This window comes from Cebus imitator, unplaced genomic scaffold, assembly GCF_001604975.1.
Source record: "Cebus imitator isolate Cc_AM_T3 unplaced genomic scaffold, Cebus_imitator-1.0 Scaffold448, whole genome shotgun sequence".
Classification (NCBI taxonomy): Eukaryota; Metazoa; Chordata; class Mammalia; order Primates; family Cebidae; genus Cebus; species Cebus imitator.
Window position 1 is genome coordinate 1,311,587 of NW_016107763.1, and position 14,728 is coordinate 1,326,314.

At 35.6% G+C, this 14,728-nt stretch overlaps 1 protein-coding gene across 47 annotated transcripts in view; it reads right to left on the reverse strand.

Moving 5' to 3' along the window:
* The window catches only part of DTNA (dystrobrevin alpha), a 379,818-nt gene that overhangs the window by 158,833 nt on the left and 206,257 nt on the right, over nt 1-14,728 (reverse strand). For 11 of the 47 annotated variants that reach the window (XM_037732392.1, XM_037732404.1, XM_037732401.1 and 8 more), the window contains exon 1: nt 13,801-14,016. The exons of the other annotated variants lie outside the window; for them this stretch is intronic. The gene's annotated coding sequence lies outside the window, so the exon portion shown is untranslated. Of the gene's footprint in view, nt 1-13,800; nt 14,017-14,728 lie in introns of those variants that run through there. 47 annotated transcript variants of the gene reach the window in all.

The window sequence follows — 14,728 nt, forward strand, 5'->3', positions numbered from 1 at the left end:
TATAAGATATTTTAAGTGCTGAGTGTGGTGGCTCACACTGGTAATCTCAGTACTTTGGGAGGCCAAGGTGGATGGATCACTTGAGGCCAGGAGTTCAAGACCAGCTTGGCCAACAATGGTGAAACCCTGTCTCTACTAACAGTACAAAAATTAGCCAGGCAAGGTGGTGCTTGCCTATAATCCCAGTTACTCTGGAGGGTGAGGCAGGAGAATCATTTGAACCTGGGAGGCGGAGGTTGCAGTGAGAGATTGCAGCACTGCACTCCAGTCTGTGTGACAAAGGCAAGACTCTGTTTTTTTAAAAAAATAACATTTTAAATGGTTCCCATCATGCGAATGTACCATAATTTATTTAATAGGTTCTTCATTGTTGGGCATTTAGTTTGTTTTACAGTGCAAATTTGTTTTCACAATGCTGTGAATCAATAGCCTTGATTCACAAGGATATTATAATACTGTGATCAATATCCTTGTTTATAAGTTTTGGGGTGAAAATATTTCCATTTTAGACATTCCTAAAAGTAAACTTACTAGTCAATGGTCATAAGTATTTTAAGTAAATTAAAAATATTATCAAGCCAAGACAATGGGAAAAACGCCTTAAAAGCATTTCAGAAGTCTTCAGAATAGTCCTCTCATCACTGGCTCAGGATCATAGCAGGAAACAATGGATTTGGGGGCCAGGCCCAGGACCCTGCTGCCCTGTACAGCCTTGGAAAACTGCTCCCAGCATCCCAGCTGCTGGGGCTCCAGCCTTTGCAGAAAGAGTTTCAGGTGCAGCTCAGGCTACCACTTTGAGAGTGCAAACCGTAAGCCTTGGTGGCTTCTACATGGTGTTGAGCCTGCAGGCACACAGAATGCATGAATGAAGGAGGCTTGGCAGCTTCCACCTAGATTCCAAAGGATGTATCAGAGGAAAGCTGGGTGCTTGACACAGGGTGGAGCCTACACAAAGAGGCTTTCCTAGGATAGTGCTAAGGGGAAATGTGGGGTTGGAGCCCCACAGAGCATCTTCATCAGGGCACTGCCTAGTGGAGCTGTGGGAAGGGGATTGCTGTCCTTAGTTGGGAAAATGGCAGAGCCACTGGTAGCTTGCATCCTGAGCCTGGAAAAGCCACAGGCACTCAACTCCAACCCATGAGAGCAGACACAGGTCTGCACCCTGCATAACCATAGAGGTAGAGATACCCTAAGCATTGGGAGCCCACCCCTTATACCAGTATGCCCTGTTTTCAGGACGAGGAGTCAAGGATTATTTTGGAGCATGAAGATTTAATGTCTGTCCTGCTGGGTTTCAGACTTTTATGGGGCCTGCTATCCCTTTCTTTAGGCTGATTTTTCCCTTTTGGAATTGGAATGTTTACTCAATGCCTATAGCACCATTGTTGTTGGAAGCAAATAACTTGATTTTGATCTTACAGGCTCATAGGTGGAAGGACTTGCATTGAGTCTCAGATGAGACTGAACTTTTGAGTGATGCTGGAATGAGGTAAGACTTGGAGATTATGGGGAAGAGATGACTGTATTTTCTAATACGAGAAAGACATGAGATTTGAGGGACCAGGAGAAAAATTATAGGTTTGGATGTTTTGAACCCTCCAAATCTTATGCTGAAATGTGACCTCCATTATTGAAGGTGAGCCTAGTGGAAAATGTTTAGGATGGATCCCTCATGAATGGCTTGGTGTTGTCTTCATTGTAACGAGAGAGGTCTCACTGTATCAGTTCACACTGAGAGCTGGTTTAAAAAAGCCTGGCACTTCTCCCCTCTCTGCCATGTGATATGCTGTTTTCATTTTGTGCCATGATTACAAGCTTCCTGAGGCCCTCTCCAGGAGCAGATGCTCACATTATGCTTTGTGTACAGCCTGCAGAACTGTGAGCCAAGGAAGCCTATTTTCTTTATAAATTAAAAAAAATAAAAATTATCAAACTGCTCTTCAATAAATTTATAGTAATTATCACTTATACCAATAATTTATGATGCTTAGTAAACACTTCTTTAGTAGCTGCATAGGGTTTATTAGCTATGAAATGACTTTAGCTATTCATTTTCCTGTTATAAGAGATTATATCACACTATAAAAAGGCCCTCTGTATATAACTCTTTGTATTCATTTTAAGGTTATTGCTTCAGGTGATTTCAAAAATAAAGTCTTTTATCAAAGGGCATAATTAATTTTCAAGTGATAGATACATACTGATATGCCAAATTGCTTTCCAGAATGATTGCATTAATTTATATTTCACCACCAATAAAGTGTGAGAATGGCTTCCAACTTCACTAACATTGCATATTATCAGTATTAAAGTAATAAAAACCAACAATGACATATCTAAAATATTCACTCATTTGATAGGTGTCACAGTGTGATTTTATTTTTAATGTATTTGATTGAGTGAAGTTTAATATTTTTCATCTATTTTTACTTTTTTTAGTTGTGAACATCTTATGACCCTTCCCCATTTTATTGCCTTCATATTTTCCTGCATATTTTGCACAAATTCTCTTTATATTTAGGTTATCAACATATCATCTCACAGGGAGGCAGCACTGAGCAGTGGCTAAGTACACAGGATGTGGCAGTACAGTGTTTACCTTTTAGGACTATTGTGAGGATTAACTGATACATTAGATAGTTTTCTAAGCTTTGCTTATGGTAAATTGTTGTTATTGTTAGCTACTACTTACATAGTTTCTTTGACAATCATTTAATCTGCAATTTGGTTAAGGCATGTTTTTGAGTTGCGGGAATTTAAAATGTTAATGTTGTTAAATATAATTATTTTCCATTATGAACTTTTAATCTTTATATTTATAAAATCCTTTTCTTTTCATTGATCATTTAAAATTCCTGTAGGCATCTACTCAAAAGAAAAGAAATTATGTTTCTGTTTAAAGATTTTCACATGAATGTTCATAGTAGCTTTATTTGTAATAGTGAAAAACCAGAAAGAACCTCAGTGTTCATCAAAGATGAATGGATGAACAATAAATAAAGCAATAAAGATGAACATATTGTTGATACATACAACATGAATGAGTCACAAAATAATTATACTGAGTGAAAGAAACCAGACCAAAAAAATGTGTATTATCTGATTCCATTTACATAAACTCCAGAAAATGCAAACTAATCTATAGTGACTAAAACTTCATTTGTGGTTGCTTGGGAATGGGGGAGGAACAAGTGGGAGGCATTACCAAGGAGCCTGAAGAAACTTTTGGTGATGATGGCTATGTTCACTATCTTGATTCTAAAGATGGCTTAGGGTGTGTGTGTGTGTGTGTGTGTGTGTGTGTGTGTGTGAGTGTCTGTGTGTGTGTGTTAAAACCTATTAATTTGTATACTTTAAATAGTTCATTGTCAATTATATGATAATAAAGCTCTTTTAAAATCCCTGTATATTTTCTATTAATCCTTACAGTTTGATTTATTGTAAGTATTTAACTCTAATCTACCTGGAATTCATTTTCTAGTATAAATGAAAAGATTATGGTAGGAAGCTTGTAATCATGGCACAAAATGAAAACAGCATATCACATGGCAGAGAGGGGAGAAGTGCCAGGCTTTTTTAAACCAGCTCTCAGTGTGAACTGATACAGTGAGACCTCTCTCGTTACAATGAAGACAACACCAAAAGTATACTTTCCTTCCCAATACTATTTTACTGCATAATAATAATCTTTCCTGTTGCTATGTGCAGCCTCCTCTAGCATATATTGATACATATGCTAGTATTTGTTTATACTCCAGCATTTTGTCTATATTATCACCCTCTTTAATTATAGTTCAACTTAATTGTGGTTATAGCTTATAATATATTTAATAGCTGGTAAATGACATTCCTCTTCATTTTAATATTCTTTACCTGCCTAAACTTAACTTAATCAAAAAATCTCAAATCTTAGCATTACTATCAGATGAGAATATTTAAGCCCAAAGGATTATACAGTTTTAAATGAGAAAGGTAATAAATGTTGCAATTTGAATTTTTTAAAAACATTTTAAGAAAGAGTATAAGGAAAGGGGAGTCCAAACAGCAGCAATACTAGCTGAAGTAAGGAGCTTCAGTTTAACCAAATCGGAAAACTCTATTGCTGACTCTCATATGCCCTGCCTTCTTTTCTCTTGCCCAGACCTTAATCACTGGCTCTCCCAGAGATTTAGCCAAGGAAAGAGTATATTTGATGTCTCAGACAGGCAAGAAAGATAGCTACACTCAAGGGCAATGTTGGGTAAGGGAAGGTTTTAAAGAATACAGTGTGTAATACAAAGACAAAACACATACCTAGGAATATACCTGGGAATTTCATAGGCAAGATTAAATTGTATATTGTTTGGGTGTTTCATGGTTATGAGAAGCAGAGTAGTTTTGGGGCTCATGATAATTTCCTTTGATTGGTTTTGCCTAAGTATAAGATGCCTTGTTGCCTTCTGGCTTTGTCCAGTTATTTTAAGTCTACTTATTTAGATGTTAGAGGTTAGATTATTTTCTTAAGTTAAAAAGAACTGAGTCACATTTTTTTTCCATTAGTTTCCCATGTTAGGAATTGTAATTGTGGACTATTCCCTTCTACTCCAAAATAAATAACCTTTTAACCAATATGTGAGAATCAGAATGATTACTTTGGAGGAGTACAATGAGATAATAATCAAACAGTTAACACTTATTAAATACCTATGGTATACATAAACCACCTTGAAAGTATGTTTAAAGAGAGGATTTAATCTGAACAATCTGAGTAAATGTAAGAATTCTTTATTTGTAATAGCAATTCTAAAGGTAAATAGCTATCACTGAGAAAATTTTTACTTTTAAAGGCGAGAAGGTGTTAAATGAAGCAGCATGCATTAGTAAACCAGTAAATTAAAATTTGTGCTTTGCTATCAAACCCAGTGCCTCTAGGGAAGTAATTGAGCTTGATTTCCTTTACCCTTATAAAGGAATTGATAGTGTCATCTACCTTCCAGAATTGTGGGAGATTCAAATATAATGTAATTGAATATTTTGCAAACCGTAAATCACCATACAAATTTAGTTATTATGGTTGATAAAAGCTTGTTACTTCTCCAGATAAGCAACTACACATAACATATGTAGAGATCATTTCAGAGACCCTATGAATCACTAACATTATCAACATATTCCCTAATAGTTGGAAGAAAATCATCACCATTTAAGCTCATGGAGAAAAAGCTGTCACAGATGGGGGTAACATAGCAGAGAACAAACCTCTAGAGAGAGATTCCCCACCCCACATCCCCCAGCTCCTATGCCCCAGAAGCAGAGTGGTGACAGTTCTGCTGATCCTTCCACTCTTTTTTCCTTGTCCTCTTATTGGGTGGTCAGCCTGGCACACTTGTCCAGTAACATCACTGGTGAAAATCCTCTGAATTCTCAGGTCACAGATACAGACAAAGGGAACTACAGGAGCCACAAAAGCAGATGACAACTGATCACTCAGAATCCAGATTTTGCCTTTCCCTTCTCCTATGTAGTCTGCAGTACCCCTCTAGCTTTCTCACATGTCTTCTCTCCTGAGCCACAGTGTCCTCAAAGCTCCTCTGCCTCACCTGTGTCTTAACCCAAACAGCGTAATTCCCTCCCTGGAAATCCAGTAAAACAGAGGTATTGTTCTTGCATTGCCTGTATCTATAGTGTTTAAGTATCTTTAATTCTGCTTCTATTGACTTTCTCATTTCAGTTAGATTTCAGAGCTAGCTAATTTTTTATCTTTTTTTTTTTTTTTTTTTTGTGCAGAGGATGATAACCAACCCATCCCTACCTAGGTCACGTTATAGGGAAAGGACATAAGAACCCAACTTTGAACCCAACTTTGTTCTAGAGTCTGGTTGAGTTCTGCCTGGATTCACCTGCTTGACCTTGACTTACCCTTCCACCCCCTCATGACTATGCCTTGGCCAGCCTCTGGCCTGATTCCCTTTTCTGGCTGCCAACCTCACACTAGCTCCCTTAGGTTATAAAAATGTCAGAGCATTTAATTCCTAGTAAGACAGCAATGAATAAATTGACATATTATTCACATACCAAGCTTGGAAGGAAATTTCATTTGCTCTCATTATTACCATTAGCAGCAGTCATTCTCTGTCAGAAGGTCAGAGCCACATAGATGTTTATATAGAACATTCCAATGAGACACATTCTTTGAGGTAAAAACTTCAATCAGTCAAACTGATTGATAGTATTTGGGTAGAAGGAGAGTTTCTCCAATTTATAAGGGCATGCTCCTAAACAAAGCTTTCTTCACACTTTAAATAAGAAAAATTCAGAGCTGCCCTAAAAAATCTTGTCACTATTTCTGAGCAGTGTCGTGTAGAATAACATAAATACTGGAAAGTCTTCTAAATCTTATTACATAAAGATAATTGCTAACATTTTTGCAGGTTTACTATATGTCAGGCACTTTGTAAGCACATTACAAGTATCATCTCTGTACATATTATAAAATTAACATAGATTAAGAGTAGGCAGGATGGTGTGGTGGTTGAGCTCATTAAATATAGCTCTCTCTCTCTCTCTCTGATTAACTGCATGCTCTTTGGGAGATTACTTAACCTCTTGGGCCTTAATTTTTTCATCTATAAAATAAAGATGATAAAAGTACTCTGTTCATGGGGTGGTTGTGAGGATTAATGGAGAGATAATAACTACTTATCTATTTTTTTAAAAAAACTTTTTGAGACAAAGTCTTGTTCTGTCGCCCAGGCTAGAGTGCAGTGCAGTGGCAAGATCTGGGGTCACTGCAACCTCCACCTCCCTGGTTCAAGTGATTCGCCTGCCTCAGTCTCCCAAGTAGCTGGGACTACAGACCTGTGCCACCATGCCCAGCTAGTATTTTTTTATTTTTATTTATTTTTAGTAGAGATGGGGTTTCACCATGTTGATGCCAGGCTGGTCTTGCACTTCTGACCTCAGGTGATCCACCCACTTCGGCCTCCCAAAGTACTGGGATTACAGGTGTGAGTCACTGCACCCTGCCACTACTTATATTTCTTCAGTGATTTCCATGTGCTAGGACTATTCTCTGAGAAAAGGGTTCATCACCTTAAATAGGTCAAACAAAAACTACTTAGAACAGTATCTGGCACTTACAAAGTCTATTTTATTCAGAGAACTCAGGGAACTCTCACAGGATGTGCTCCTCTCTGTCCTACTGTATGTTCAGTTTTCCTACTGTCATGCAACACATGGAAACTAACTACATGGTCAGCACATTTTCCAAACAGCTTCTATTCTTTCCTCACTCACTCTGGCTTGTAGTTATTGCCAAAGTCCTCCATACAGTCAGACTAATGCCCATGCTCTCATACTCTTCAGTAATACCTTTCTCCTTTCAGTTTTTTTTTTTTTTTTTTTTTTTTTTTGAGAGGAGTCTTGCCCTGTAGCCCAGGTGGCTAGAATGCAGTGACGTGATCTCAGCAACCTCTACCTCCCAGGTCCCAGTTGAAGCAATTCTTCTGCCTCAGCCTCATGAGTAGCCACAATTACAGGCATGCACCACCATGTCCAGCTAATTTTTGTCTTTTTAGTAGAGATAGGGTTTTACCATGTTGGCCAGGATAGTCTTGATCTCTTGACCTCCTGACCCACCCGCCTCGGCCTCCCAAAGTGCTGGGATTACAGGCATGAGCCACCGCACCCGGCCTCCTTTCAGCTCTTTATGGCCAAGGCCACATACTCCACCTCCTCCACCATTTCTCTGCATTTTTCTACCCTTCTTTTTTGACTGCAGTGGTGATGAGGCTTTGGAAGAAATCAAAAGCAACTTCTTATTGGAAAACAGTGGGGGCTTTGATGCTGGAATAACAGCTTCTACTGTCTTCCAACCTATAAATGAATCTGGATATACTTACAAGAGAAAAAAAATCCATCAAAATGGGGTAAAGACTGGAAAATAATAATGTACCTAAATCATAAATTCAACTAGAAGATTGCTTTTTTGACCTTTCTAAATGGTGCCTAATTATATACTTTCAAAATTCTTGTATTTTGGGAAGAAATAAAAAACTATTTGTCAAAATCAAAGAATGTTAAGATTTTAATGAAAGAGGAAGTTTCATAAATATTAAGTTTCCACCTCAGTTACATTACATCCCCAAACAATGTTGTTATATGCCATACATTTCAACTACATAGATGATGTAGTTGTACTTGCTTCCAAGAGGATGACTTATGAAAGTTGATCCTGTTTGAAAAACTTGTATATTATAAGACATGCTCAGTTTCTTTGGCCACAACAATCCTGCTTTAGCATTGTATGAAGTAATTGACAATTTTCAGGTGAACTTAAAAGATATATCAGATGTTCTGTACCAGACTTGTTGTAAAAAGAGGCAACAGACAAAACACCTCTCAAGTCTACTCCTTTTCAAATTCACTTTCATCCCCTTAGCTCAGAACCTCCCTCGTCCTTGTTCTGGATTGCAGCATTAACTTCTGGACTCATTTTTGTCTATACAACATGGCCTCTCTCCAGTCTTTTTTCTGTGCTGCTGCCATTATTACATTTCCAGATATTTCTGATTCTCATCTCTCCCTGCTTTTTTCATGCTATTTCATCCCTCCAGATCCTCCTTTCCCCACCTCCTATTGAACACTTGCTATTTCTTTAAGGTTTATCCCAGTGCTTCCTTCACCACAAAGCATTTTCTATCCCCTATGTAATATGTGCTCTGCACCATTTACTCCTAAGCATATTCCAAGGAATTCATGAATCCAGGAACTCTGCACTACTGCTATCTTTTCAATGTCAAGTGTCTAATACAAATATATTCAATATAAGGGTTTTTTTTTTTCAATAAATGAGAAAATGAATGAGCATTAGAATTCTTCAGTAAACAAAACTACAGACTACTTGAGACCAACATTTCTCTGGAAAATCTTGGACTTGAAGTCACTAGAATCAAGGGCTTTCACTGCATGAAAGGGAAATTTCAAAAGAATACTCACCTTCTTGTCCTGTGTATATCATCCTGATTTATCAGAGGTGCTTGAAATAAATCCCCAACATTAACTAAAAGACCCGATTTGCTGTGCTTAATTCTAGAGTGTCACTGTCCAATAAGATAGCGCTAGACACATGTGGCTATGTCAATTACTTAGCATTAAATAAAATTTGAAATCTGTTTCATCAGTTGCACTAGCTACCTTTCAAGTGCTTAATAGCCACATGTGGCAAGTAGTTACTATATTGGACTATGCAGATGAGAACATTTCTAGCATCACGGAATTTTGAACAGCACTGCTCTGGAGCTATGCTTCTCCACCACACCTAAATGTAGGGTGTGGTCCAGTTATTCAAGCCCAGTCATCCTCTGCCCATCCTTATATGAGCAGAAATTTCTTTAGAATAAATTTCAAAAAATAATAATTGGAATGTATATCCTATTTAAAATACTTTATTATATTCTCTCACAGTCAAGGAATTCCAGATTTTACCATTTGGTACTGCATTTCAGTGAAATTATAAAAATGTATCCTTCCCACTTGATATGAGACTTATTTGCAAATCAACTGTGAAGATAAACACATATAGATGGGTAAAGGGATTCACAGACTTTTCTACTCTTTAAAATTATTGTTTTAATAATTTCATATATTTGTATACTTACATTAACTCAGCTAGTTAGTAGCATGACTCAGGCATTCTGATTTTTAAACCAAGACTCTTTTTCTACACCATGTTGCCTACACATGTTCAACCTAAAGAGTAGGGAAGTCAACAGTTAGGCCAGTATATAGCCATGTCTGTGACATCTTACAGCTTTATAGCTTCTAGAGAAGAAATATGAGCTTGTGTGTTTTTTCATTTCTTGGATTTTCTTTGTCAGAATGGCTGCCGTTGTTTATACTTACAAATATGACAACAATGAAAAACTCTATAAATATGTTTGACTATTTATTTTGTTAGGACATATTCCTAATAGTAGAATTGTAGGGTGCAAGGATATGTGATTTTTAAAGACTCTGCTACACACTGCCAGCTTGATCAACTCCCCACCTGCACCCAGTGTATATGTGTATATAGCAGTACATATGTGCTCCCATTTTCCACGCTCTTCCTAAACAAGATATTATTTCCTCTCCTCCTCCTCCTTTTGCTTTCCCCTTTTAAAAATAGTTGCTCTATATTAAAATGGCATTTAATTTGTAGATATTTTTAAAATTATTAGGGAAGTGCTTTTTCTTACAGATTTATGAGACCTCATTACATAATATGGATATTTACATTTTCTCTTTCACTTATGTTGAAAATATTGTTTCTAATTTGCTATTTATCTTTTAAGTTTTGCATGTAGCATTTTCTAAAAGAAATAACTTTTCATAGTACCATTCCTTTATGATTTGTGTCTTCAAGGTCATCCTTTTCTATCTTAAGTTCGATATTTTCTTCTACTAGCTCATGGATACACAGTTTATACTGGAATCGCTAATCCATCCAGTATTTTATGTTAGGGATATGTAGAGATAAGTAATTTTTCTGAGTAAATGTTCCACCAAAAAAATTAAAATTAGCAGGTTTCAGATATAAAATAGTTGTTTATTTAAAATAAATAATTTAAAATTTAAAAACAAAATATTAAAATGGTATCTAGTGAACATTTTATAATATGTGTGTTGGAGAGTGGGGAATTATTATAATAATATCACTCTAAAATATATCCAGCTAATAATACCATAAAGTGAAGACCAGCTGATTGCCCCTTTGTATACTAAAAATATAACAAATTGTTCTCTCCTAGAAATGAGTTTACTTTTTTCCTATCAGATACTGACCCATGCATTGTACAATTTTTGATATGATTAATCAATTTTGATGACAGCCTCTATTGCTTATTGAGCAAAGCAAACATATTTTATAATAAAGTCTCATAATAATATACCAAGCACCTCTATTCCTAGTGATTTATAAATGTGATTAATAGAATTAATTAAATTTGAAGGTAAATTTCTGAGAATCATACTACTCATTAGAAACTTCCACTTTCCTTCTAAGAACATTGGCCTTTTACTACATAAAGAGGCAAGAGCTTTCTATCTCATTCTCCAGATTAATCATTATTATCATTTATCATCATATTATGGTACCATTACTTTCTTTTTCATTTGAAAAATCTTAGAGTTCTTAAAAAAAGTCTAATTCTTTTCATATCAAAAATTACATTGTAGTCAATAATAAAATTCATCTTAATAAAATCATAGGTTAAAAATAACTCCTAAAAATGGAATATCTAGATGATAGTGAGTTATCATTCATTGGCTTGATCTTCATGTATTTTATTGTCTTGGAGTTTAAATATCATCATTAATTTTTTAGAAAAGGCTATACTGTTTTAGTCAATATGATTCTTTTTTATCATGTTAAAAAAACTGTTAAATATGTATCTCCTTAGTAGAGGTAAATGTTTGCAGATAATTATCTATTGGCCTATGAGTCTAAGCAGCTCTAAAGATTAAGCTAAAATGTTAAGAAAAACTACCAATCATTTAAAATTAACAAGAAAGCCTAATTTAAACAAGAGTTGTAACAAACATTGTACAATTAAAACATCTTGGCAAAATTTACAATTTAAAGCAAGTACCTCAAAAGTCAATTTGGCTTCTTAAGAATGTAAATATCAAAACAACTATAAAAGAATCTCCTATCTTGTGATCTCTCAGTTAAAATTACTTCGGAAGTTTTTATATACATACGGCCTAATGTCAGATGAATAAAGATCACAGAAATTTGGGCATATATTGGTTTTTACACACTTCTAGCTCTGATGTCTAAGCTGGCTGGTAGCCCATAACTACAAAGACTGAGACAAATTCCAACTACAGAATTTTTTTTTCATTTCAATTAATAGAAAGCAACTATCTATACCTTATCATGTATTTTAAACATGGAATGGTGAAATAATAATACTTTTTAGTAATTTCCTTCATCCATACTACTTTCTTCTCTGACATATAGAGATTTAACCCTTTCCAGTACTGGTGAGAAAGAAAAACACTTGGGTAAGAGATCATTTACACTTTTATCTGTGCCTTTTATTTATCTTTTCATTTTTTGTTTTCTCTCTCTGTGTCTTGCTTCTTCTTTCCATCTTTTATTTTTCTTTTAATAAAACATAACACTTTCTACCTCAGATATTGTCAGTTTTAATAATTTCATACTTTAAAATAGTTTACCAGGTATCATCTTTCACTAATTTTTAGAAACTCTCTATTCTCTAGTAATAACAACTTATGCTTATGAAAATATCTCATGCTTTGAAAGACATGCTCATAGTTCACTTGTAGTCAAACAACAAAGGGAAAAGGAAAGGAATAAATTCTGATATGGGCATGAGCATTTACAAGTGTTAGGTGTTATTATAATGCTTTTGATACCTGTCATCATGGAAACGGTTCTATTTATTTGAAATCATGGCAAATAATTTTTTTGAATAATGATTATAACTCCTTGCTTAAACTTAGAAGATGGCTTAGACATATGGAAACTCGAGAGACTAAGGAAATAGCAATGAAAATCACAGAGAATAAATAAATGTAATAAAATCTAAGTTTTCCTTTTGTAAGAAAGCAGGCTGTATGAACAAACTTGGGATGATTTATTGGCTTTTATACTAATTGGTACCAATTAATGGCACATAACTGATTTTAGTTCACTAAGAATGTATTTTTTGAAAAGATTTTCCTATATCTACATTTTTTCAGGTGGACAGTGAATATACTAGAATAACAGTAGGGTTTTGCTACTATTTAGTTAGGTTTTATTTCTAAAAGCTGCTAAGATAACTCTGTTCTAAGAGGAAATAAGTTGCATAAGTAAACCCCTGGCTAAAATTAGAGTAAGTTTCTTATGAGAAAGTCAAACAGCAGACATCAGTAGAAACCGTGAACAAGTAATCGAAATAAGTTATTAGTAAAGAAATTGTTCTCCTTTAACTTGCTCTGTGCGTATCAAAGCCTCCCATTTTGAAACAAGCTGCCAGGGTGATATGTAAACAACGCATAGAAGGCGTCTGCGCTCTGGGAATTGATGCTCCACACAGCCACACTGGATTGTTTACATTCAGTTCCTACCAGCTTCTAACCAAAAGAGTTCATTTTACACTCACCCATATTGTATTTACTTCTATTTTTAAATCCTCTAACACACATACAGCTACGATGCCTAAAAGATTAGAATGCTAATAGAAATAATATACGTTGTAAAAAATATAGATAAAACTGGACTATTCATGTTAGATGAAGCTGGCAATAATATGATGAAAGAAAGGAAAACAAAAGCTCACATATGATAAACACACTCAATAACATGCTGGAAACTTTGTCCTACTGCTTAATTTAGTAGAAGAGACAAGTAGCTTTGGATGAATGCCACTAATAAGGTGTCCTCTAAGAAAAGTGGACCATTTTCAAAAAACAAAACAAGGAAACACTTTGTTCAAGTCTACATTGATTTGAAGATACCAGTTATTGCATTCTTATTACTTCCTTTGCAGTTTTCTTTCTTTGACTTACACACACATACACACACACACACACACACACACACACACACACACACATTACCATAAAACTACAACATTTCACAACATCTTAGACTTTCAAATTAAAAACAGCTGAAACCGGAGGTGGAGGAGCTGGGGGGTGGGCAGGAGAAATGTGTCCTGTGCCCATGTGGGGGTGGGGGTGGAGGCGACAGTGAAATTCCACCCAGCAAGTTATGCCACTGCGACAGAAGTCAGAGAGTTCAGTTTCATAGATTCAATTGTACCTTACCTGGTTTTGTAGTTAAATGCACCAACATGCCCCTAATTCTTCCTCTGAAGTACTACATACGCTGAAAACTATAGTATTTGACCTTACACATTTCCACAGAAGAAACTCCAAAGTAACCTTTAACTTCAATAAAAAGCTGTGTTCATTCTTCCCCTTGTGCTCAACACACAGCAATCTAATACACCTCATCATGTGGTCCGTTACCATGGTAGCAATGAATCCAGCTGCTGAAATACAAAAGACTGACAAAAAGTTGCTTTTTTCCCCTCCACCCACCCTGACAAAGTCAGATTTTTTTTTCTGTATGACAAGTCTAATTTGAATATGCTTCTCTTGCTGACTCAACTTCATGAACAAGAAAAAAAAAACAGAAGTATAAGAATAAAAGGCTTCCCAACTAATGCAATAACTCTATGCATTCTAAATCACTACTAATCTTTTGAAATACTTATCATCATCTACTACTTCAGCCAACTAAATATTTTTATATGTCAGTTACTAACTCGATAGGAAATGCAGCAATAATCCCAAAGCTCCTTTAAACACATAAAAAAAGCAGTAATGTATTCAGTAAACAGATGCCATCTTTATACATTCAAGAAGTAGCCTACATATACTGATGTAGTGTTTTCAGATGCCGAAAACACTAGAGCAAACTTCTAATCACAGCTTAGATGTGGGAGATAAAATTCTTCATTTTCTTTTCATCAAAACTCTGTGTTTAACCATTATTTGAACAGCTAGATTTCTGTTCTTTTAAAATTTATCATTTAAATTTAAAGCAGGCAATACAGCCTGTTAGAATTGACCAGACTATATTTGGGGGACTCTATATTAAGAGCAGTGGTCTTGGATTTGAAACGATATGAACTCTGAGCAATCCTGGGACTCCCCAAGCCAATGGCTATGTAGTTAAGATTTAAGGAAT